This window comes from Sciurus vulgaris (assembly GCF_902686455.1).
Source record: "Sciurus vulgaris genome assembly, chromosome: 2".
Lineage (NCBI taxonomy): Eukaryota > Metazoa > Chordata > Mammalia > Rodentia > Sciuridae > Sciurus > Sciurus vulgaris.
In genome coordinates, this window is record NC_136462.1 from 132761461 (window position 1) to 132786628 (window position 25168).

The 25168-nt window shown below is 45.9% G+C and overlaps 1 protein-coding gene across 5 annotated transcripts in view; it reads left to right on the forward strand.

The window, feature by feature from the left end:
* Window positions 1-5410: 5410 nt before the first annotated feature.
* Window positions 5411-25168, forward strand: part of APBA2 (amyloid beta precursor protein binding family A member 2) — a 273902-nt gene continuing 254144 nt past the window's right edge. The window contains exon 1 of one of the 5 annotated variants that reach the window (XM_079122129.1): window positions 5411-5567. The gene's annotated coding sequence lies outside the window, so the exon portion shown is untranslated. Of the gene's footprint in view, window positions 5568-5622; window positions 6036-25168 lie in introns of those variants that run through there. The other 4 variants (XM_079122131.1, XM_079122130.1, XM_079122128.1 and 1 more) reach the window with 4 other exon arrangements.

A 25168-nucleotide genomic window follows, 5' to 3' on the forward strand; every position in this document is an offset into this window, starting at 1 on the left:
CTCGTGAGAAGAACAAACCTTTGCTTTTCCAAGATATGCAAGTACACACAACATGAGTCCTGTCTCAGAGTCTCTGTTCAAAGATAGGGTCTGAACTTCATGTTCCTCCTCAGGCCTACCTGCCCTGTGACTTTCATCTGTGGCTCCCAATGCTAGGAACTGAAGCATTGGGGAGCCACAGATTTCCATTATTTATAATTATTAGATTGTTGCTGTAAAGCCTGGATTTTGCAGAATCTGCATCCCGAAATCAGCCAAGAAATCAATGGTATTTACTTTTTAGGAAGGTACTTTGCTTCCATGGTTGTCAAAGGCATTTCCATGCTATGTCTCTTCCAAAACACTGGGCCTTGGAAGAACCCATTAGAATGTGAACTGGTTGGTGATTTTCCCTCACTGACTTAAATCTGCAAGTTAAAAAGAAGTCAACATGAATGTAGAATAATGATTGCTAGAGGTTGGGAAGAAGGTGGGGAAGAGTAGTTAAAGGAAGGTTGAATTTGATCAGTGCATGCTGTATGCATACACTGAACCCTATTATTATGTGCAATTGATATATATAAGTGAAAAATCCTGAAGCAAGAGAATCAAAGACTCCAATGGTGTGGTTTAGATTGTATTTCATTCTTAGACATCCTGGGCTTTAGGGATTTTCAAGGCCAACTTCCACATCTGAACAGAAGAGAAACTAACACAAAGGCCCTGGATGATTTGCCTAAGGCCCCACCCTGACTAGTGCCTTAAATTGGGCCAGAATATAGACCCCAGCTCCTGGCTCAGGACAATTTTGATTACACAAGGAAGAAGGGGGAAGTGAGGAAGAGGAGCTCAAGTGGTTGATATAACAAGTGAGGTGAGAACCAATGCTTCTATTGCCACACAGTAACTTTATGGGAAGGGAGTGTTTCTGTTATTCCCATAGAAAGAAGACATGTCTTTATCTATCTAATGCATCTATACACTCAGCATAGAAATGAAAGAAAAGTTATTGTGTTATTGGTGATTTTATAAGAAAATATCATTTTAGTCAGCTTTTTTTTTCTGCTGTGACCAATACATCCAGCAAAGACAACATAGAGGAGGAAAAGTTTGATGCTCACAGTTTCAAAGGTCTCAGTACATAAATGGTCAGCTCCATGGCTCTGGGCCTGAGGTGAGGCAGACCATCATGGCAGAAGAGCACAGAGGAGGAAAGTAGCTCAGAACATGGCCCAGGAAGCAGAGAGAGCTCTACTTGTTAGGAACAAAATATATATTCCACAGGCATGCCCCCAGTGACCCACCTCTTCCAGCCACACCCCACTTGCCTACAGTTCACCACCCAGTTAATTCGTTCAAGTCGATTAACGTACTAATCAGGTTAAGGTTCTCATAACCCAATCATTTCACCTGTAAACTTTCTTGCAGTGTTTAACACATGAGCTTTTGGGGGACACTTATATATAGTTATATCTAAACTATAACACCTTCCCAGCCTATAATAGATCAAATATTAATCTTCTATCCTACATAATGACTTAAAAAATAAGATATGATGAATGCTGATGAATGACAAGTTTCTGGTGGTACTTTACAATTCCTTGCTGGAAATGTGACCTGGTCAGGGAGCTCCTCTGGGCTAACCCTCTTGGTCCCAAGCCTGCAATTCATACAATTTGTCACTAGGTGGTAGTAAGTAGCACATTCATGTGGTCCAGTCACAGAGGTATCTACTCAGAAGGGGACCAAGAGGGTGGATTCAATGCCTGCACACTGGATCAGAGGGTCTGACCCCTTCCCATGGAAGACCATGTAGACCACAGGTTTCAAGTGTTCCCCAAAGGCCCATGTACTAGAGGCTTAGTCAGCTTGTTGTTATTGGGAGTGGGATGGAAACTTTAAAAGGAAGGACCTAGGGAGAAGAACTTAGGTCATTGGTCATTGAAGAGGTCTGCCCTTGAAGGGTATTGTGGGACCATGTGTTTCTCTCTCTCTCTCTCTTTCTTTCTCTCTCTTTCTTTCACTTCCTGTCACCATGAAGTGAGCAGCTTCCTTAGCCACACTGGAGATTTCACAGGTCATTATCCCCCAAAAGGTTAAGAACCAGGGCTATGACTTATAATATTTTAAAAATTAGAGAGAGATAATATTACATTGTTCAAGATTAAGAAAAAAATCAATGAAAAGTTTTCTTGTCATTCCTGTCTTAATTTCCTTCCCATGGGTGACCAACATTTTGTTAATTTCTTGTGATTATTTCAGAGAAGCTTATGACTTCATAAGAGCATCTGTTGTCTCAATCTTTCTTCCTTTTTCCTTTTTTTTTACACATGGTGGCATAATACCCACATCTTCTGCTCTTTGTTCTTTGTTCTGCATAATATTTCAGTATTTAGATGTGTCCTCATATACTTAACAATTCTCTATTCATAGAGAGGGTGTTTGTGGTTACTTATTAAACAAACATTAACACAATGAATAACTCTGCCTATGACTATTTTGCACATATAGTATACACATATATAGAAAAATCTATAGAATTCTTAGGTCAAAGGGCTTCCTATAGTTTTGATAACTGCCCCACAAAGGTCCAGGTGTTAAGGGCTTGGTCCCTAGCTTAGTGCTAATAGAAGGTCATAGAACCTTTCAAGGTGGGTCCTAGTGGGAGGACCTTAGATCCCTGGGTGCATGCCCTTATAGGTAACTGGGGGACCTTGGTCTCTTCCTATCTTTCACTTTCTATCTTTTCCTATCTTTCATGGACACCATGAAGTGAGCAGCTTTGTTCCACCATGTGCTTGTACTATGATGTACTGCTTCACCAGAAGTCCCAAAGCAGTGGGGCCAACTGACCATGGAAAGGGACCTCTAAAACTCTGAGCCAAAACAAACCTTTTCTTTTAGCAAGTTGATTATCTCAAGTATTTGTTACAGTAAAGGAAAGCTAGCACAGGACATTTCCATTTGCAATTTCGATTGAAGTGATCTAATTTTCCTCCAAAAGAAGGTATACAATTTATACTCCCACAGGCAGTGAAAGAGCCTGCCAATTTCCCCTTTCTCTCTGGAACATGTTGTGTATTGAACTTCTGAGTCTCTGACAGGTAAAAGCAAGGGGAACTCAGTATAGTTATATTGTTTTGGTTTTGCCTTTTTTGTAGTGCAGGCAATGGAACTTAGGGTCTCATGCCTACTAGGCAGGAGCTCTACCATTGAGTTACACCCCAGACCTGCATTTCTTATTACAATTAAGGAAGGACATCTTTTCAGATTTGCAAGAGTCATTTGTGGGGCTGGTATTGTGGTTCAGTGATAGAGCACTTGCCTAGCTCATGTGAGGCACTGGGTTCGATCCTCAGCACCACATAAAGATAAATAAATAAAGGTAGTGTGCCCATGTATAACTGAAAAATATTTTAAAATTCATGTATTTTGTTTCTTGTGAACTGTCTCCTACCCTTGGCCTAGTTTTTAAAATCGAGTTGATGATTTTCTTTCTCTTTCTCTTCTTTTCTTCTTCTTCTTCATCTTCTTCGTCCTCTTCTTCTTTTTTGATATCAACTGAGCCACATCCCCCCAGCCCATTTTTTAAATTTTGAGACAGGGTCTTGCTAAGTTGCTTAGGATCTACCTAAATTGAACTTGCAATCCTGTGCCTCAGTCTCCTGAGCTGCTGGAATTACAGGCGTGAGCCATCACATCTGGCTTGATCTTCTTTTCTTATATATTTCTCAATCCTATTTATCTATGTACTAGGGAAATTAACTATGATATGAATTATGAATACTTTTTTCTTCGTTTGTTGTTGAGTTTGCTCATGGAGGTGATTGCCAGGCAGGAGTTTTTCTGAAGTCAAATTTGGCCACATTTTATACTATCACTCTGTGTTACTGCTTGTGTGTTTCCATCATGCACTTTGCAGCAAACTTAGAAGGACCTTCCCCACTCCAACATTCTTTAAAGTTTGTCTGAATAAAAAAAAGAATAAAAATTCTCTGAATAGTGGATTGACTCTAGCCCACCAGATTTAGGGATTCTGAATGAGGCTGGGGTGGGTTTGAGACTTTGATTCTGTGGACATCAGACACTATTGCTCCTGTGTAGAGGGATGGGGTCTAATCCACTGTGCTTGATCCAGAGCTTGCCCACAGGAAGAGTTCAAGGGCAATTGTTGAAGGGAACAGCTGGTTCATCCACATATACAAACAAATGGTGTTGTGTGGCATCTTCAGGCTTAGTTATCTGGTTTTCTATGTGATTTATCTACATTGGAGTAAGACAAGGCAAGAAGATGTGCACATTTGGCTTCATACTTAACATTTAAAGCCATGGAATCCTTTCTTCCCAAGTGTTCCTATCTGGTTACTGGCATTTGGAGAAAAGCTGAACCATGGAAGTTGAGATGAAGTTAAACTTGTTGTTGGTTGAGTGATCAGAATGTTTAGGTGAAAAATAAACAATGAACATTCATTCACCTCAAGATAGGGATGGAGAATAATTCTGGAACTTTGGCTGGTCTGTTTTGGGGTTCTGACTTTGTTGTCTGTAACTTGGGCTACAGGAAGAGGAGATGAAAGGTCGTGGTGAAGGGACAGTTCGGGGCCACAGGAAATCCACTCTAGGTCTGCCCTTAGCCCAGCTGAGGACCCAGCTTTTCTCCAGGTCCTCTCCTCAGGGTGTCAGCTCCCGCCCTCAGGGCAGCAGAAAGAGACTCTCTTCACCCCTCACAGTTCCCCTCTTCCTTCTGTGCTACTCCACTTCAGAAATTCCAGCACCGTGGCTTCACCCTAATCTGCCAAAAGCAGTAGAGAAACAGGGCAAATAGAAGGGTTCAGGCAAGGGAGGTCTTTGTCTTTGCCCAGACAAGGCACCCTGTTCGCTTTTCAGGTAGACCTGCGGATTATCACTTCTGTATGGGACTGAATGAGAGGACCTGAGGGTCAAAGGTGACAACAGCATTTACACGACCTTCAGGGGCTTCAAGGGGATTATTCACACTGCGGAGTGGACAGTGACTCTCCTTGGGATATGTGTATATCTGGGAGTGTTCGAGGTTAGGTTCCGCCCATGCAAGAGAGCAAGTAGAGAAAGGCCCAGAGAGGGGCCTTGGGGTTGGGTACTAAGGCAGCACCCAGTATCGGAAATCAGGTGGTGGGGTGGTTACAAAGGACCCGGAAAAAAGAACTGGTCATCAAAACTCGCTTGGGGATCTGCGGTGGGGAGGTGGCAGGGGGCCTCCCCTGCTAGAGGGGCTTTCCGAAGCCGCAATTCCCAAGGGATTCTTTCCAGTGCCCCAGCACACAGTCGGGAAGGGCAGAGCAGGGCGCGGTCGCCACAGCCCCTCAGCACAGTACGAGCTCCTGAGCCCGCCAGGGGGCAGCGCGGCGCCGGGGGCAGGGTACCGGCGCAGTAGAGCTTCGCCTTCACCTGTTCTACCCGCTGGAGGATCGGACCCCCACGGCTCCCAAACCAGCAGGTCTGGGGGCACACCCGGGAATCTGTGTGCTCCCCAGGGCGCCGCCCAATCTTCCGGAACCTAGGCTCTAGTCCTTGTCCCCGAGGCCAGCCCCGAAGGACCCAGGTCCCAGGTGCGCCTGGCCGTTTTGCCGACTGTCCCTGTTCTGGGGCCGGGGGAGGTAGCACCGACAAGAAAGCATCTTTGTCTTCCTTTCCTTCCCGCCTCGCGGTCTCTCCAGGAAGCTTTTTCCGATCCCCATTTGCTGGGCGCGGGTGGAGCTGGGGGCGGTAGGAGAGGCCGAGGCGGGGGCGCGGACCGGCCAGCCGCAGGCGGGTGCGGGGTGCGCCCCGCGGCCGCGCCGCGTGCACCCGGCAGAGGCGGCCCTGCGTGCCGTACGCCGCGTCCCGGGCGCGCCCGCCGCTATTCAGCTTCCCGGGCTCATTAGCAGTCTCAGTGTGCGGCTCGGCGCGGGCTCACAAAGAGCTGCGGCGGCGCCCAGCGCTCGGCCTCGCGGACAGAGCCGGTGGCGGTGGCGGCGGCAGTGGCTGCGGCGGGGCGGGGGCGGCGGCGCACTCGCGCAGCCCCGTGCCCGAGCCAGGTAAGCTGGGGGTCCCGGGCTTTCTGAGTAGCCGGTGGCTGCAGCCTGGGGGCGCCCGGATAGGCGCGGGGGATCGGGGCGCGGGTGGGGGGACGCAGATGCTGCGGCTCGAGCGCTGCCCCCCAGAGCCGGCGGGGCTTCGGAGTGGCCAACGGAGGGGGACGATCGGCGGGGCGGACTGCTGCTTGGATGTGGGGGTGGAGACCCGCGGCCCCATTCCACCAGACCAGCCGATCCCTGCCCCCACTGACCGGCGGGCGGGCGCGGCGGGGACCAGCCGGCGACTCTTGCATCCAGGGCTGGGGGCGCCGCGGTGAGGGGCTACCCGGTGCCGGCAAGAGGCGCTGGCCGGTGGTGGCTGCCCGCTTCAGTCCCGCTGGACTGGCCGGGCCGCTAGTACGTTCTTGGGGCCCCACTTGGTGCTGGCCCCAAGTCCCGGTATCGGGCGGCAACTCCCGAGTTTGGGGTCGCTGTTGGATTCGCTACCTCCTGGGAATCGAGCTCTTATTTCTTCCCCTCCCCTTTCCCTTTATAATGAGGCCCAGGGGGAAAACTCCTCAATTAAAAATTCCTCATACCCTTTCCCCTGGGCAACCTGAGAGGGCCTGGGGGTGCGTTGTGGACATGCCCCTTAGTCTGGCCCCTTCCCTACGGCAGGCACAGCCTAACAAGACTGTTGACAGGAGCTCTGGCCGCAGATTATGAAGGCAAACATTGATCTCCCGTTCCCCAAGCAGTGCTTTATGCTGGGCGGTGGCGGTGGGCAGTGGGTGGTGGGCTTCTGTGGGCGAAAACTAGGAGTGAACTTCCCCTAGGTCAGCGTGTAGAAGGAGGGTCCTGCGGAGAGATCTGCCCTACCGCTGCCTTGGAGGACATCTGATAGTCTTAACTTCGTATTTACTTGCAGAAGGAAGACTTTTAATTGTTTCAGATCAATTCAGATAGGACCTGACGGGGGCCAGACTTAAATCTGTGGATAAATGTAGTCAGCTCACAAATAGCCATGCCAAGGTGAAGTATCTAAAATCTGGCATCTTGTACCTGACACTTCATACCTGGGCTCATCTGTCCCTGGCCTCTTCAACCTCCTATTCTTTTCGGTTATTGTCTCCCACCCTTTGAGGAAAGACAGTGGTTTTACAAATAAAGACCTGAAAGCTTTGAGGGTCAGAGTATGACAACTTTTTCCAGTGTAACAGCTCTGGTAATGCCTAGAGCTTGTGGGTCGCCTTCCTTTGGAGCAAGCAGAATTCCTCCAGTGAGATGAGGCAGGGGCTTCTCTGGTGAGCAGCAGCCAACAGGCAGGGATGAACACTGAGCCCAGAGCAACTGGAATGCCTTGTCCTATACCCTTACTGCTGGATGGCCATATGTTCTGCCTCCATCCTAAGCTGTAGCTGGAGAGGACCTTTGAACTTAGGATCTTCTGGGTAGGAATGATACAGATTTGAACCTACTGGGACTCTGAGCGACATTAGGATATTAGTGGATAAGTTGAAATTTGGCTATTGTCAGTCTTCTGTGCTGACAGTCCTCTCCAGGTGGGCATCACCAGTACTGGTGAGGAGGCCCTGAGTATCTCCGGAGCTGGACTGATCTGGATGATGGCCCTAGTGGTAGGTTCCTCTCTCAAGTGTTAGGGAGGTAACTGCGCTCCTCTCCACTGCCTGCCTTTTCATCTCTGGGGTATTGGACTCCTGCGTTAGGGGAAGTGCAAGGTGAATCAGGTGGCCGGTGCATGTATGTGAGCTGGGAGGTGGGGTGGGCGCTGAAGGGAACTGATGCCTGTGACGATCAGCTTCTGGTTTTCTTTGACCTTCCTTGCTTTCTGGGGTATCCCATGCCCAAGTTGTGGCTTGTTTGCTTGTTTGCATAACTGTCCTTTGAGTTGTTCTAAGCCTTCCCCCCCTTTTAAAATAAAATATTAGTTTCACAGGAATAATTGGTGGGGATGGATTGTGAATAGGAGACACATAAATATCTAATTTGCCAACTGAGCTAAGAATGCTAGATAAAAATAAAAGATAATTGTAAAAGACACCAATCGCACCCCTGGAAGCTGAGAGAGCGCTAAAACACCTTGATTTTTCCTAGACAAAACTGAGGAACTCAGAGGAAAAACACATTTGATGGTGAGGTTGGCATCAGGCTGGGCTTTGTTTGAAGTGAGTGGTGGTCAATGAGGCCTGTCAGAGGGGGCAGAGAGTACACAGAGTATGAATGAGGAGGCCCTCTACAGACCTTAGCTTCTCTCCAGTGTTCCTCTATGTTTCCTGCCTCAAATACCTGCCTTGTTGACTCAACAGGTGAGAACCTCTGGTCTGAATTCTTTGAGAAATCTTTACTTTCATGTGGGGAGTCTGAAATGACTGGTGGCAGACGGACATGGAGACCCTGAACACATCTCTGGCTGGCCTCCAGGGCTTTCTAGAACAAGTGGCATTCACCTGCATATTCTGCCCTGCAGTCTGGTCCTTAGGGAACAGGAGAGCGCCCTGAGCATGAGTGGCATTCATGGCTGCAACATTCACAGACTGTGCCCTTGCCTCACTGCTCCCAGTTCCTTACCCTTGCTGGTGGTTGTAAGGATTGGCAACGTGGGGGCAATGGTGGGGAGTGGTGTAGTCACTGACCAGCAGGCAGGCATCCCCTGGGTCATGTACCAGGATGCAGCCTGGGTGCCTGGCAGGGGTTGCAGTGATGCTCATTTGGTCTCTTGGATGGTGGTTGGGCTGATAACCCACAGGGAGGATTCTCTGCCTCCTTCCTCCTCCCTGAGTCCCCCCCAACCCCCACCACCTGGGTCAGGGCCAGCTGGAGTCTCTGAGCAGCCTGCTGGCACAGGCTGAGTCAGCTGTCGTGGGCACTGTCTTCTCTTGCCTCTCCTGCAGCCAGTCCTCTTCTCTGTCCCCATCCAGACATTCAAGGAAGCCCAGGGAGGACAGCACCCTCAAGGTCAAACCATCAGGCTCTCTTCGTGGAACCCTACACATCAGGAGAGTGCCTCTGCTGTGTGAATTTTATTTTCTGTGCCAGCTCTGGGGTTTCTCAGAGTGTGTGCTGGGGTTGCCCCCCTGTAGATTGGACCTGTGCCAGTCTCTCATTTTCTCAAGCACTCAATGTCTCCCCTGTGCCCACTCTACACCCATATTCCTCCACTTGATGTTCTCAGGTTTTCCCCCCTCGCTCCCAGTCATTCTCCCAATAAGCTGTCCAGGCTTCAGGCAGACAGAATGACTACCGAGGTTTGCCTTGAGTTGTCCCTGCCCTGTTCCCTCCTTGGCCAAGGCCCTTGTGTCTGTCTTTAATGATCCCAACTGAATGTGGGTTCTTCTTCTTTTTTTCCTTTGGTCCTCAATTTCGCCTGACTCCCTCTGTCTCAGGGTCTTTGTGCCTGCTGTTTTTGCTCCCTCATCTGTACCTCCCCCAGGTACCCACCTGGCTTGCTCCCTCCCTTATTTCACTTCTCTGTTTACATGCCAACTCCCTGATCAGCCTCTGTAAATTAGTATCACTGCTCCCTTTCTTATGAACCCTGTTTTGTGATTCTCCTTAATAGTTAACATTCAGTGTCTTATTTATGTACAGTACTTGTTTGTTTATTATCTGACTCTCAAATGTAAAGACTTTGTTCACCTCTGTATCCCCAGTAGCTCAAATAGTGCCTGGCACATAGTAAACCCTCAGTGCTATTGTTGGATGAATGAAAGAATGAATGAAATGCAAGAGCATCTTTCTTCCTTTCACTCTGCTTGGCTCCCCACTTCTTTCCCTGAGACCCAGAGCAGGAATCAAACCGTATTCACATTTGGATTCCTCCTAGAAATGAGCACAGAACCTTGTGCTCACTGGGGAGGCAGGATACAGCACAAGTCAGTTTTCACATGGGATAGAAGAAACTGTTTGGGAAGGTAATCCAACCTACAGAGTGGGCATTCTGATTTTGCACTGAGATTCCTTTGGTTTTTTGGTTGTTTCAGTTGTTGGGTATTCCTTATTTCCAAAGCTGGCCTGTCTGAATTCTCCCTGAAATCATCTTGGATGTGGGTGCATTGGGAAGGAGGCATCCTTTTGCCCAGGTTCCCTTCCTCCTTCATCTGGATATTTCTAAACTTGTCTTGTACCTCATATCAGGTCTCAGCTGTTCTGTCTTGTTGGCTGGCCTTTCCTTCCACAAACCTTCTCTTGCCTGTGTTCTGTCCTGGCTGATGAAGCACTCTGGTTTTATGAGAAAGCCAGAGAAAGGTAGGATGGGATCTGGAATAACAAGAGCTCAATTCCAGCCTGGCTGTGCTGCTAATCCCTGGGACCTGTGCAAACCACCAGCCTTGGGAGCCTTTTTCAGTATCTGTAATATATGCATTATACCTCTTGCACAAAATTGTTTTGATGCTTGAATGAAATTTGAAATTGACCTGATGCAGGGTATCATTATGACAGCAAGGTCTTCATGGAGTGCCTGTGTAGCCTCAGGCCTGTTATGGCTTCTCCTACAGGTCAGGTTCATGAGTTACAACTAAAACCCAGTAAGAAAGTATGTAGGTACTTCATAAACTCTGAAGTGCGGTTCCAGTGTAAGGTGCTACATCTTTTAATTTGTGTTTGAAGGGTCAAAACTAAGAAAGAAAAAAATATATGCTGTTGAGATTCCTGCATTGACTGACTGCAAAAGTAGTTTCATCTTGAGGTTTTCTGGAAACTGAAACACTCCAACATTCAAAGATGATTTTTAGTAGAGAAACTAGTGGAAGAAACCAGTGTAATTAAAAGCATGTTGTGGGGGCAGTTCTGTGTTGAGCACTGATCTTCTGTGTTTTGCTGTTTTAAATAATTTTCCACTAAATCTAAAAAGCAGGCCTCATCTTAACTTCACCGTGAGGAGACTGAGGACCTGGCAGCTGTGACTTTCCCAAGGGCACACTGCTGTTGGGGGCAGCTCCACATGTGGGCCTGAGTTGAGAGAGGAGAGTGTAAGGCTCATGCTGTCTCCCTGTGCCCAACTGTGCCCCACTGTACATGAGATTTGTTTTTCAATTGTGTGAGTGTGACTAGTACTTGTCATGTGACATGTACAGGGTTAATATTCAATGTGTGCCTAAAAAACTTGATGCTTGGTGGTTGGAGAGTGGAGGATGTGCCCTAGATTATCAGGGCCCTTCACAGGGATGGGGAGGGGGCTTGAGGGCTTGCCATACAGGAAAACAGCTGCCATTGTTGGTGGGTCACTAGAGGCTTTTCTTTTTGCACTCGAAGTGAACATGGATTCTTTGCACTTGTCCCTAGAATCAGTTGTGCAAGGAGACATTTGGTTCTGAACCACTCAGCCACGTATTTTGAGCAAAGATGAATTAGTAAACTGTAAGTAGGAGAAGAGTATTGGCATCTAAAATTTTAAGTTGGGGTGTTTGTGTGTGTGTTTGGTTGGTTTTATATTCCTGGAATTGGCCCCCAGCAAAGCAACTCCAACTAGGAATTTCTCTGAGCTGTTAAATGCATTATTAATTAAAAAAAAATATATGTGTTTTCCCCAGTTGGTCTGATTATCAATTTTCTTGGGAAAATGCATTGTTTAAAAAATAGGAGAACATTAATTGAGTGAATGCATGCATTTAAGGATGATGGATTTTGGGGTCTGACAGCAAGTGTGTGCATTGTTCAAATAAAATGCAGTGTATGTTTTTCAGTCCTTTGGTGTAGTAAGTGAGCCATGTGCTCTAACATCTGTCCATATTATCCAGAGCTGGTGACAGCTGTCACGGGTAGGGCGAAGTGGAGCTGGGGTTTGTGTTAGGAATCAGAAGCTTGAGAAAGCCAGGCTTGGCTTTCAGCAGCCAGCTGTATAAGTGCCACTGCTCAGGCTTTGACTTGACTCATCCTAAGGAGGGCACACATGGGTCTGTGCTTCCTTCCTCAGCAACTACCAAGTGACTGTGAGGATGACATGAGATTAGATATGTACAAACATTCTGTTACAGTGAAGTGTTTGGTCAGTAGTCACAGGTTAGGGAGTGTGTGTGTGTGTGTGTGTGTGTGTGTGTGTGTGTGTACACGTATGTGTTCTCCTCATCTTGCTTGCCGTCTTAGATATCTGTCACCACCTTGGACCCTCTAGCTGGTTCTGATTCTGGCTGGCAACAGTGGAAGCTGTTGGCTGATTGATAGATGAATTGATTCCAGCCACAGGTCCCAGTGCTGTCCTTCTGGCCTGACTGCTAGATCCTGAGCCCCTAAGACAGGACTCCATTAGTCAACTTGGTGACTGTTTTTCCAGGAATAGTCTAAGATGAAGTTTTCCTGTCTCACAGTTCCTACTCGATGTGCCTCCCTTTGTGCACATGTACTGTGAAGATACTTCCCTTTGAGTGCTAGGAATCAGGCAGCTGGAGAGAAGTGTGCCAGGGTATTTCAAGTTGGATGTGTGGCCTGCCTTTAGTTCTTGGGGGAACATCTTTGTGTTAGTTGGAAACTACTGATCTTGACTTTCCCTTGGGCTTCAACCAATTTTAGCTTCAAAATTAATTGCATTTTATTAAGTAATGGTTTTCTTCTTGATCACAGGCGGGTATGTGCTTAATCAGCAGTGGTGACTGGTGCTGCAGCAGTTGATTTGCTACACCCAGAGGCAGCACTGCCTCTGACTTGCATTGATTGCATTTGGGGAACTGCCTTGGGGGACCCCTGGGCTGGCAGCATTCTCTGACTTGCTTTGGGACCCTTTTCCTTAAGTCCCTGTGTGTGTGTTCATTTAATCCATCATGTAGGAAGGTTTATCTGGTATGGAAACAGAGGGTTGCTGGGCATTTAAAGGGCAGCCCCTTACCTTGTCCCTGTCATTCATTATCTTTGATACTTGAGGACTCTGCAATGCTAGAACTGAGGGCAAGTGTTCTTCACTTTAGGTACCTCTAGATCCCTTTGCTGGGAGTTTTGTCCATCTGTCCATCCGTCTCTCCATCCATCTGGTATTTATTTTCTGAGCACTGCTGGAATCCATCCTTCTTCTTTCCTAGTTTATAGCTGGGTAGATTCAGGGGAGGGGAGTGGAGGGCAGCTTCTGGAGAACATGCACTGGCATCCTGGTTCTGGGTTCAGGGTCCTCCTAGAGAAGCAGAACCCAGGAGATGTGAGAGTGCCAGGGTGACCGAGGTCTGATCATGGACCCTATCCTGGAAAAGTGCATATTTGCTCTTTCAGAGCAGAAGAGCCAGCCAAGAGTGGGGCACCCGGGACAAAGGGAGTGCCCAGTTTTGGGCAGCAGGGTTTTGTAGTTTGTGTAGGTCAGATCTGGAGATGGTGGGTGGGGAGGAGGGATACCTCTTTACCATCCAGGACAGTTCGAGTCCTAAGAGTCCTTGCTGTGGATCGGGAGCAGAGCAGGTGGGACAATAATAATGCACACAGTTTACTGAGCAAATTCTCTGTAACCAAGCTTCCTGACCTGGCAGGCTGGAACATGGGTGAGGAGTACCAAAGGGAACCTTTGAGGGGCACAATCAGAGTTGAGGTGAAGTTGCCTAGAGGGGCAGGGAGGACATAGGACAGGGCACATTGAGGGGTGTGGGGGTATGTTGGGTCCTTGGGGAGGGTTGTAGTGAGGATGTAGGAGGAGGAAGTGGGCTCCAGGAGCCTCCCTTCCCACTGTGTTCTGTAGGACACTGTGGCTGCCAAGTCCCAGCCTTGCTCACAAGGATGTTTCATTTTACCCTTTAGAGATTTACAGGCTTTCTTGATTAAATTGCCCTGCTCTCCTACAAGCACGACCAAATCCACGACAAAACCATACATCACATTATTAATTTGCTCTCACAGAGTTAACCCCTGCTGCTCTGCTGACTTACACACTCCCCACCCTGTGCCACACACACGGAAGTAAGCCGGGTTCTAGTTGTCTGTGGATCACAGGCAGCGTGCAGGAGAGACTTGCAGTGGGACAGGGACCCCAGGCTGCAGAGTGTGATATACCTCTTTGCCTACCTCATGACTGGCTTTGGGGTGTCTAGGGACCCAGGCAGTCATTACAGGGGTTTCTGATGGCTTTCTGGTCCTCTTCTGGGAGAGAGGAGTGCAGTTTCTTCACTGACCAGGTACAGAGATTTGGGAAGGGCAGGGCAGAGCTGCACTTGTGGTCAGATATTCTGAACCACACTCCACTGTAGGAAGCTGATTCACAGGCCTCCTCTTTTTATTATTATTATTATTATTTGTGGTACTGGGGGTTGAACCCAGGGCCTCATGCATGCTAGGCAAGCACTATACCACTGAGCTACTTCCCTAGCCATTTAAAAAAAAAAAAAATACTTTGAGATAGGTTCTCACTGAGTTGCTTGGGTTGGCTTTGAACTTGCAATCCTTTTGCCTCAACCTCTTGAGTCACTGGGATTACAGGTGTGCACTATGATGCATCCTTCTTGTGGCCTAGAGTCCTCAGGATGCCTCCAATTCTTGCCCTTCCCCTTCCAGTCTTGAAGAGGATGAGGTAGCCATTCATCTTCTGGGAAATGACTTGATCATGTCAAGCCATGGGAAATCCAAGTTTTATAGAGAAGTTGTGCTCCTTTTAAGAGATGCAGTCAGCCTGCTTTTCCTCTCTGGCTCAGGGCAGAGCCAGGGGGCTATAATCCCTGCCATGAGGCCCCTGGTTCCCTTTACCAGTGTCTGCTGGAGCTCAGCGGGGGTCCTGGCTAATGCTGCCTTTGTTACTTCCAAGCACCATAACTGGGGACAGCTTGCTGATTACTGGGCTGCTTAGAAATGAGGACTTGAAGGGGAAGGAGCTGCATTTGATTTGGGGGTGGACATCTCTGCATGCAGAACTTTCTGCATCTTCGTGGTTTTCATCAGACACAATATTACAGTACAGTTCACAACTGACTGATGTCCCAAACTCACTTTCTTCCCTTATCATGTTATATAGAAGGCTGTCTGATGTATTTTAGATCTCATATTTCACAGCAGAAACACTGCTGGTTATAGTTGGTGGTATCTCTGCCTTTCTTTACTCAAGGGAGGTGTCTGCAATAGGGAGCCACTGCCTTACTGTGGACATGGGACATCACTGTGCCAACTTGGTCAGTCATGGCTCTGCCTGAAGTTACCTAATGAACCAGAAAAGTTCCATAAAATCCACATGTATTTGCATAATAGCTTAGGTGAAATTAGTTTTGGTTGCCAGGAAGTAAAGGGAGACATGCTTTGCTAATTTGGAAGACATTAATTTGGGACTGATTTTTGTCCTACTCATCCAGTTTCTGGCAGTGGTCCCCAAGCTATCACATGATATTCCTTACTGGAAACTGTCCAAGCCGACCAAGTCCTGGACTCCCTTCTGTGTGTTCATTATCTAGAATTCATGTCAACCAACTGCTTGGATGGTACTGGACCTTACATCTCAGGTCTTGACACCAGAAACTTTAGTTTCCCCACGCGTCTTTAATGGAACCTATTTTTAATAAACAACTCACTTAAAATACAATAATGCACTATATAAGTAGTGAGAAAAAGGCAGACAACCTAATAGGGAAAGGGACAAAAGATACACACACGTACACACACACAAACACACATGATGTTTGATAAAGAGATATAAGGTGCTCAACTCCACAAGCTGTTAAGGAGAGGCAAAGTAAATTGTTGTGAGATCCTCGCACATCCACTAGACTGAAATCAAAAGAGCAGCAAATGACAGGTGTTAGTGAGGATATGGAGCAACTAGAACTCACTGGGGGCATAGATTCCTACAAGTGCTTGGGAAACTGCAGTGTCAGCTAAAGTTAAATATGCACATACTCTATTACCAGCAGTCCCAATCCCAAATTAAACTGGGTGAAGTGTGCTTATGGCCACTGGAGAAAGCCAGAGGGATATTAGACACACAGAAGAGAAGCCAATATGAGCACAGAGTCAGAGATTGGAGTGACACAGTCATGACTGAAGGAACACCAGCAGCCATGAGAAATTGGATGAGGTGAGAAATGGATTCTCCCCTGTCACCTCCCAGAGGGACTGTGGCTCAGCTGACACTTTTCCATCCAGTGAACTGCTTTTAGATCTAGTCTCCAGAACTGTGAGAATATAAATGTATTTCTGAAGCCATCCAGTTTCATGATAAGTTGTTCAGAGCCCAAGGAAACTGATATAGTCTCAAGAAACAAACCCAGTGTCCAAAGCAGTATGATAACTGCCAAACTGCAAACAAGCCAGATAGCCATAAGAAGAGTAGATCAAGACTTAGATTTATTCCTGCATAGATATTATACAGTGAACTGAGAATGAACTCTCCACAAGTGTATGCCACAGTATGGATGCATCCTACCACATAGGGTTAAGTGAAAATACCTAGACCATAGAGCCCAGGCTGCATGATTCCATTTAAGTGAAAGTCAATAGGCAACTTCATCTGTGGTGTTAGAAGTCAGTTGCCCTTGGGAGATGGTAATTAGAGGAGGCATGGGGAGGGAGCAGAAGACCTTCTATAGGTGCTAATAATGCTCCATTTAAAAAATTTGGATGTTGGGTTGCATGAGTGTATGTATATGGAGCTTTTTTGTATATATATTGTATTTCATTAAAAAGTTGAAAAAAAAAGAGCAGTACATCATCTTGGAATTTTCAAGGAGAACTTTTGAATCGATCAACTCATGGCTTATATTACTTCTGGAACAATACTATCTAAATCAAGGTTACTTTTAATGTAAGATAATTAAATTTTGTTATTACAATGAATACTTAATAATATTTAGACACAAACTGCATTTTCTAAATGAGATCAAGGTATGTAAAACCCAAGAAGGATACTAAGATCTATATAGATTTAAGTGATGTGGATAAGTTATCTAGATGAAATGAACTTTTCTTCCTTTATATAAAGGGAGGCATACTCCTTAAGAAAATCAGAAACAAATAATCCAACTGTTGAAACATCAAATGTTGTGATTTATATTAAGTGAGAAACTAAAGAGCTTTCAGTAGAACAATCAGAGGTAAGCAGTGCATATGAAAAATTCCTTTGGGTTAGTTCCATGTTCTGATGGCCCAGGAATCATAGGTGAAGGTTCTATCTAGGCAGAGACCCATCACTCCAGCCCCCAGAAGTGCCTTTCATCTTTTCCCATGTTCTTCCTGGCGTCTTATTTCAATCCATGATCTCTGTATCAGTCAGCTCTCTGTCACTGTGACAAAATACCTGAGTTGATCAACTTAAAAAGAAGAAAGGTTTATTTTGGCTCACTCTTTCAGAGCTTTCCATCCATAGTTACTTGGCTCTGTTGCTTTGGGTTTGTGGCAGCATGTGTTAGAGAAGCATGTGGTTGAGCAAATCTCCACTAGTTCACCTGATGGTGACTAGGAAGCAATGAGAGAGAGGAAAGGATTGGAGTCCCAATATCCCATTCAAGGGCATGTCCTCAGTGACCTAACTTCTTCCCATTAGGCCCCACCTCTTAAGGGTTTGACTCTTGTTAGTGCCATGGACTGGGAACTAAACCTTTAGCTTATGAGCCTTTGGGGGACACTTAAATTCAAATCATAGCAGACTTTGCTCCAGCCCTCCCCTTGCTGTCCTCAGAACTCTTGTCTTGGCTGTAAGCCACCAGAATGGGGCCATGTCACTGACTGCAGAGGACAGAGACTGCCAACTTTATGACATGTTGGCCACGTGGGCCAGACAGTTGGCTTCGCCGAGTACCACTGTAACCATGGAGTCATCTAAACGTTTGCAGGAGTCCTGTTGTGTGGCAGCCTGTTGGAGGCTTTTGTGTTCTCAGGACATCCTGTGTGCCGGCACCGCTCTGAGCCACTCACCCATGTACATGAGCTCACTTCCTCCTCAGCATCCTAGAAGGGAGGTGCAGCCCAGCAGGACCATGGTAGTGTTCATAGATTTTGGGTTGGCAGAGTGTGTGCTCTGAGTGATAACATCTGAGTGTAGTGCTACCTGCAGACTGCGCCTGGTTTGGAAGAGGAGCTCTAGGGAGAGGGTATTCAGTGCTCAGTGCTATCAGGCCCTTTCTGGAAAAGGTAATAGAATCTCAGGTGAGTATTGGTCCAAGGTCACCAGGTGGCAAAAGCAGAGTCTGTGTTTGCAGCAGTCCTTGACCCTGTAAGTCCTCAGGGCCTTTCTTCCCAACCTTTTCCAGCTGGACCCAAGCTTCTCCTGGCTCATCAGACCATAGCATGGCTCTCTGCGGGAATGGGTGACAGGCGCTGTTCTCCTTTAGCTGATTCTGGGCGTTATTTATAACGTCAGCCTCTTGGTGGTGGCAACATTGAGTGAATCTTTAGGAAAATGTCCTCTCTAACCTCTCATGTCTTCTTGAGGGTTTCACATGTCAGAGGCCAGAGTTCACTTTCCTGGCTGAACACTCAGGGTTGCTTTACACTCTGTGACATATTATGGTGTTCCAACCAAAGCTTCCCTGTTGTCTTGTAATCTTTGTGGCCAGGGGAGCTATCCTGATGGTCTTTCCCTGTCACCTTGGCATTTTGGTACTGTGGTGTGTGTGGTGACATTTGTGACAGTGATGGCTTCGCTGTGCTTTCCATTGTTGCGGCTGCCTCTACAAATGTGAGGGTGGACCATCTGAGCACTAATTCCAGGTGCATCTTGTTTTTTCCTATTTGGGATGTCCTGTCCCATCTGCATATTCTTATCACCTTCTAGGGACTTTTTGCATGTCACTGTCCTGGGAGCTGAACGACCATGCAATGGAAAGCAGGTGTTTGCTTCTCTGTTCTCTCCCTGCAAAACTGTGAATGACTATCTGTAGTGCATTATACATTATATTTTTTATATCTTATCCCTCTTCTATATACATGCCATCTATTGCCCTATCCTCGGGTAGGACTGCCCACTGGCTCAGCTCCATCCACTGTCTTGACCATAACTAGGGTTTCCCCTGGGCCCCAGCACCCAGCGTGGTGCCCAAAACTCAGTAGCTGCTCAGTAAAAGTGGCCAAATGATGTTTTACCAGCTCCATACCTGAGCCCCATTTCACGAAAACCAGAGTACAAGACACAGCTCTGGTCCAGATGTCTTTTCTGCAGTTGTTCCCAAAAGATGAGAGTGAAGCAGGGTGGTGACAAATGAGGAGCCCCTGAGGCCTCATAGTTTCCATGTCCCCAACTTTGCTTTGGGTGCACTCTTGGTCCAGTCCTGGGAGCATGACAGTTTCATCAGCATGGTCTGAGGACCAGAAAGGGCATCCAAGGGATGGTGGATAGGCAGAGCCTGGTGTGGTTGTCCCCGAGGTCTGAGGTCTGAGGGTTGGCTCTGCTGTGGGTCTCACCCTCCCAAGACTGTTGGGAGCCAGCCTGGCACAGCAGCTCTGGCCAGTTCTCTCGTGGGTCTCTTGGCTGGTATTTGTGATATGGAAGCTGTTTTGCTTCTGGAGGGCCTGTCATTGCCTTGACTGTGTGTGGTTGGGATTTTAGGAGTGGGCTTTATGTATGTGGTGATGTAGCTTGGGAGTCTAGAAATATTTATTCTCATCTTGCCTCTGTGGCTTGAGAACTGCTCCCGGCCATCTGGTCACCCCGGAGAGAGTGGAACCTCTCAGGAGCAAGCATCTCAGTGTTTGTGGTGGTGTGAAACTCAGCCATCGCTTTGGGTTCTGGCACACACACAAACCAGGGTGAGGAAGGTTGGATCTTACTTACCCTCAGAGAGCTATTGATCTGTGCGTGTTTGTGGGGAGGTAGAAGACAAAAGCCAGATGGGACTGGAGCAAGGCATGGCAGCAGCGTGGGAGAGTCAGCCTTGAGTGAAGTGGTCATTGCTGATGGGGGCTAATAGCAACCTGAGGGCAAAGTGGGTGGGCATCTCTGCCACTCCTCAAATGCGGGCTGTACTAGTACTTCCTGCCAAAGGACGATGTGCAAAGGAAAAAAAGAGAAACCCCACAAGCACTGCTTCAGCTGGTGGTCAGGGTGACATCAACAGTGAGTCAAGTCTGTAGTATGCACTTCACTGCTATGGTTTTCCTCCCCCAAACCTATAACTTCAGTCTCATCATGAGGATAAAAAACAATTAGCCCCCCAAAACAAACAAACAAACAAACAAAAAAAGCCAACTTCACACAAATTTCCATTTAGGAACATTCTAGAAAATATCTCCCCCATACTATCCAGAAATGTCAAGGTCATCAAAAAGAAAGTAAGTCTGAGAAACTACCACAGCCAGGAGTAATCTGAGGAGACATGATGACTACATGTAAGGTGGTGTCCTGGATTGGATCCTGGAACAGAAAATGGCCATTAGGAAAACACCAAGGAAATGTGAATGAGCTATGGACTTCAGTTAATAACAATAGTGGATCAATCTGGCTTCATTGATTGTGATATACTGTTTTAACATAAGATGTTAATACAAGTGCAACATGGGTGTCGGGTATGTGGGGACCATATTCAGTCTGCTTAATTTTGCTGTAAGTCTAAAAGCTTCTAAAAACATAAAGTCTATTAAAAAATTAGGGGCAGATTGAGTTCCATTACCTCTGTGTCCTTTGGTTTTGAGACCTTGGCTTGGAGAACCTCATTCATTTCCAGACACTCAGCTGAGTTGTCCCCACTGGTCTTCCTTTACTGCCCCCATGAAAACTGGGGGTGGGGGAAGTTCAGTTTAGAAGATATATATATATATATATATATATATTATATTATATTATATTATATTATATTATATTTTGCCCCAAATTTCTGAGTGCTTGAAAATAACCATTTTCTCAGATGCAGTCTGCCCAGGTGCTCGGGGGTTATCCACAGGAGAAAGAAGCCCAATGGCATGAGCATGAAAGATTTAAAACATGAAAAATCAGAAGCCCAGATGCTGACGTCGATAGCCCAGGGAATCCTGCACCTGTGCTGCTGAACACACTCTCAGGGGCACTAGCCAGGTTTTATTGGCCTGGTGACCATGGATAGCAGTGCCCTGGACCTCTGTTTCTTTCTTTCTTTCTTTTTCTGATACTGGGGATTGATCCCAGGTGTGCTTAACCACTGAGCAACATCCCCAGCTCTTTTTTAAAATATTTTTTTATTTAGAGACAGGATCTCACTGAGTTGCTAAGTGCCTTGCTAATTTGCGGAGGCTGGCTTTGAACTCTCAATCTGCCTGCCTCAGCTTCTTTTTTATATTCACCAGGAATGGGGGTCCAACACTGATGCTGCTGTTCCTGATGAGTCCCTGGAGTCACATAGGTAGTGGTCAGTGGCCATATTTTTAGGGTGGAGGGTAACTTTGGTCACAATAGACAATGGTGACCAAAGCTGATGTGTGTGCGATTGATGGTCCACTGAGGAGGCAAAAGAGAGCTAAGCCTGTTTGCACTGGGCTGGCATTTTAAAGATTTATGGATGAGGCCATGCTGGGGTTCATTCCCTTTATTCCCCATAGGAAGGGCAATTTGGTGGGGACACAGAAAAAAATAAGACCACAGCTAAAACCCTTCATGTAATTTCAGCTTCTCTAACTTCCATAGAAGTGTCAGCTCCTGTGTTTTCAGTAGAGGCACAGGATGAAGTGGAAAGGGGTAAACTTGACAAGAGAGGGAGACCTGGTCCTATAAATGGGTGCAGGTCCATTGTCACGCAGCCAGCAAGGATGCTGGGGTTTAGTGAAGAGTCAGAGAGGCCTGCCAGGACCCAGCCTGCTCCCTTCATCCAGATTGTGCAACAGTAGTTTACCAGCTCCTCCATTTGTAGTGGCCATGACATCTGCTTTGCAAGACCTTGTTGAGTAGTGAATGAGACGGGACTTGACACAGGGAAGTTGTGTGGTATGGGATGAGTGAACTTGACTGGTGGGGTTGGAGATGGAAAGGATGCCCCTGTGGAATGCATAAGACCTACATTGTCAGGGACTGCCATGGTTTGTATAAGTGTCCCTCAAAGGTCCATGTGTTAAAGGCTTGGTCCCAAAGGTGGTGCTGTTTGGAGGTACTCTGGACCTTTAAGAGGATGGGGCCTTGTAGGAAGTCCGTAGGTCATTGCGGGTATTCCCCTAAATGGGGATTATGGGACCCTGGTCCTGTCTTCTTTCTATCTTTTGCTTCCTGGCCATCAGGTAAGCAGTTTGCTCTGTCACATATTTCTTGCTATTGCCATCCAGTATGCCTATCAAAGGCACAGAATAATGTGTACACCCCATTATGGACTGGAAACTCCAAAACTGAAGCCAAATTAACCTTTTTATCTTTATAAGTTAGTTATCTCAGGCATTTTGTTACAGTGACAGAAATCTGACTAACGCAGTAACTCTAGACTAGTCATGGCCTCCTTACTTCTCATGGAGCCAGTCAGAGGAAATGATTCTTGAAGTTCTCACCACTCATTTGGATTGTTTGACAAAATTAGTTTGAACCATATAAAACTTGGTATTTTTTAATGCCTAATATAGGCAATTTCATATGCTTCAGTTCATTTTAGCATTAAAGCAGTTTTTGGCATGAGAAAACACTTTTCTTTTAAAAGCATTATTTTTACTTATTACTTACATATAAGTTCAGTGCATAAGAAAATAAAGGTAAGCAAAAAAGAGAAACTTTTAGATACCTAGTTCTTCCTACCAGCACCTGTTGTTCCATGGGTCTCTTTAACTGTGCTTGAGTGCATATAGCTGCCAGCCCTCTTTCTCTTCCACCATGTATCAAGAGTCTCTATTCATGTTCATGGAAGTGTTCTCCCACACCCAGCTGTATGAGTTTGTATGATCACTCTGAACCAGCCCCCAATTTTAGATATTGGAGTGGTTGAGAATGTTTTCCTGCTGTGAACCAGACCTGAACTTATGCTCATCAAACAGCATATCAGCTGTCCCTCAGTCCTCATAGTGCACAGTCTTCCTGTGGCTGGTGCCTCCTCCAGGGTTGGCTGGTGGTGTTCTGAGAGGAAATAAAGAATTTGTGGGTAAGCCTGTGGAGAGTTTCAGAGACTTCTTGTGCAGGGCAAGCCAGGTGGAGTGGTTAGTTATTTCAGGGGCACATTCCTTTTCTGATCAGCATCTTGCCCCTCCTCCATATACACACACTGAGGGGTATGCTGCTGGCCAAAAACTTGGACTCACATGCAACTATTTATTTTAAAATTGCATTTTACTTCTGATGATTTGGTCAATGGATTGACGCTAAGCCCTTCTTCCTTAACCTCTGGGGATTGCTGGTGTCTGAGTTGGATGGCTAACTTGTGGGCTGTCTTTTGAAGCTTGGCCTGGCGTCCTGATGTCCCAGCGCTGTTGGCTGCCCTGAGTATCCCAGGAAATGCTGCCGAATTCTGTGGCCCCAGGAGGATCTTTGTCCTCCTTTTGCAGAAGCAATAGATGCATGGATTCGCTCTGTTGAGCTGGAAGGAAGAATTTTTAGATTTCCTCTGGTTGAAGAACTTAAAATGGAACAATCTACATCAATTCCCCCAAATTGGACTTTGAAGCAAGTTCTTGGAAAAAATGGACTTGATTATTTTCTATGCATGGAAGCACATTCCGTGAGAACCTTCTGGTAATGAATTTTAAAGTACTTGTCTATTTCGTTTTGTTCTCAAATACTGAGAAGTTTTAAAAAACAGAGGCTGCCAGGGATCTGGCGGTGTCTGAGGGAGCAGCATCCACCACCCTGAGTGAGAAGGGAGGTGCTGGAGAGGCCTATCTTTCTCCAGCCCCTCTTTCTAGGTCAGCAGCATTGTTTGTCAGTGAGGGTAAGCATTCCTTTTCCCTCTACCTGAAGATTCTGAAAGACATGGAAAGAATGGAATGAAATAGAGAAGTGATTTTGAGCAGGTTTTAGGTACATGCTGTTGACTGAAGCAGAGTTTTTGTGTATTGTTTCATTATCTAACAATAAAAGAGTTAATAATGAAAATGAATAGATCTGACATCTCTGTTTTTAAAATCATGCCTTCTAGCAATTCTTTTATCTCCAAATGAGAGAGCCATTTTTTCTGTTAGCAGAGTTGGGGTTCAGGAGGACCCTAGCCTCATCAACAGGGGCAGGTGCCTATCATTTTCTAGACCTGAGAGTCCTTTGTCTTTGATTTTGCAGGATCATATTTTTTTCTCACTGACATTTTTTTCTGGTTATGAAATTACTATGCAATTATGACAAAAATTAAAACTTTACAGAAGTACATAATGAAAATGAACACCACCCATTCCAACCTTCTTCTCCCTATTTAACCCCTGCATGGACAACCATTGTTAACCATTTGGTACAGGGTCTTCCCATTTTTTATATTTCTGTGGACAATTTTGCTTATGTTTTATATGATACATACATAATTATTACTTTTAACACTTTTCAACAATGTGGAATCAAATTACAGTTTGAGTTACCTTAATATGAATGTTCCAAAATCTGAAACTTTTTGAGTACCAACATGTTGTCAGAGGTGGGCAATTCCATCCCGACCTCATCATGCAAACTTTGTGCACAAAATTATTCAAAATATGAGATTGTATACAACTTAAAAATAATGTATGAAATTACCTCTAGACCATATGGGTAGAGTGAATATGAAACATAAGTGAAATTTGTGTTCAGATTTGGATCCCATCCTAAGATACATCATCATTATGTATCTGCAGGTATTTAAAAAAAAAAAAAAAAAAAAACCCAAAACTGAAATCCATAGCGTCTCTAGTTCCAAATCTGTATAAACATTATAATTAGATTCTTCGCCCATCCCAAGCATTGATGATCTTAAACATCATCCCCTTTCAGGTATGCTTGGCAAGTGGACACCATCAGTTGATGCAGTTTCACTCAATCTTGTGAGTATAATGTTACAGCTTATAGTAGACCCCCTTATTTGCACTCTCATATTCCTTAGTTATAATTACCTGCTATCATCTATGATCCTAAGATAGTAATACTTGTTTTTTGACTTTTTCAAGAGAAAGACCACATTTGCATAACTTTTATTATGGGCATATGGTTATTATTATTCTTATTATTAGTTATTGTAGTTAGTCTTTTACTGTACCTAATTTATAAATCAAAATTTTTATCAGGTATTTATATGTAGGAAAAACAGTATAGTTTATATAGGGTTCAGTAATATGCATCATTTTAGCCTGAGTGTTATCCACCAGGGCTCTTTCAATGTACCCTTTTAAGATAAAGTGGATTACTGTATTTCATTTTGCAT